A 1,354-nucleotide genomic window follows, 5' to 3' on the forward strand; every position below is an offset into this window, starting at 1 on the left:
TGTCTTTGAGCTGTGGTGTGGGAGAAGAGTACTGAATGTACCATGGACTGCCAAAAAAACAAACAGATTCATCCTGTAGAGGGTTAAACCAGGCTACTCCTTGGAGTCAAGGATTCTGGGGCTTCGTCTGACATACTTCAGACATGTTGTAAGGAGGGACCGATCCTTGGAGAGGGACAATATGCTTGGGAGGGTGGAGGGACAGCGCAGGAGAGGAAGACTCTCTATGTGGTGGATTGATTCAGTGACTGGGGTAATAGGGGTGGGTATGTCTGAGATGGTTTGACTGGCACAGGAAAGAGCAGAGTTTAGGGTTATTGTACATAGGGTCACTATGAGTCACAAGCGACTCAACAGCACATTATAACAACAACAACAACAACAACAACAACAACAACAATATATTGTAGGAAATAGTTGAGCAGATGTTACAGAAAAAGATAAATCTTTACCTCCTTTTCATTTCTGTTAAAGCCTATTATAACTTTAGCCTTAAACATTTTGCCTTAACTACTACCACCTGCTAAGTAAAATTTTTCTGAAATAGTAAATTAACTTTTTTTATCTTAACTGTTTCCCCGCTTCAGGCATCAAGTATATGGCCAGAGAAACACATACACACAAAACCCACAAATGATCAGTCTAGTTCTTGGTATTTAATACTTTTGGTTGAAAGAATTGGTTTCGCTGAAGAGTTGCAAATGAATGAGTCAATATAAAAAAAAAACACACCTAGGTTTATTTAAAGAAAATTTAAAAGTATTCATAAATGTTGCTTGATATCCCAAATTGTTACCATATATAGATTGTATCAGAGTAACCTTCAGTGCTGACTTTAACTTTTAAAATTTCTTAGTCAATTTGTATCTATTAAGTAGTTCTTGGTTAGCGCCCGTCCTTAAGTATTCTAAAGCTATGTAGTAAAAGGCTGGCCTTTTGAGCCCAGCTAGATGCTTTTCAGAAGAAACACCTACCATTTACTTCTGCAATATCACAGTCACTGAAAACTCTGTCAAGACAAGTTCTACTTTAACATACGTGAGGTTTGTCATCACAAGTTAGGCTTAGCTCAACCAGTGGCAATTGGTTTGTTTTGATTTTTCTTTACATGCATTATCTCATAAATATTCATGGTAAATGAAATTATTAACTCCTTAAAAAAGGAACCAAAGTTCTGAGATGTACAGTGTTCTAATAGTAATTGACAATGAAGGAAATAAAGTGCCTGTATCCAAATTTCACTTGTTTCTACTGTTGTTATGTGCCGTCGAGTCGCTTGTGATCCATAGCGACCCTATGTACAACAGCCCTAAACCCTGCTCTATCCTGTGCCAATTTCATTGCCTCGGACACA

Source organism: Elephantulus edwardii, unplaced genomic scaffold (assembly GCF_000299155.1).
Source record: "Elephantulus edwardii isolate Elephantulus edwardi_28Jun2011 unplaced genomic scaffold, EleEdw1.0 scaffold00197, whole genome shotgun sequence".
Taxonomy (NCBI): Eukaryota; Metazoa; Chordata; class Mammalia; order Macroscelidea; family Macroscelididae; genus Elephantulus; species Elephantulus edwardii.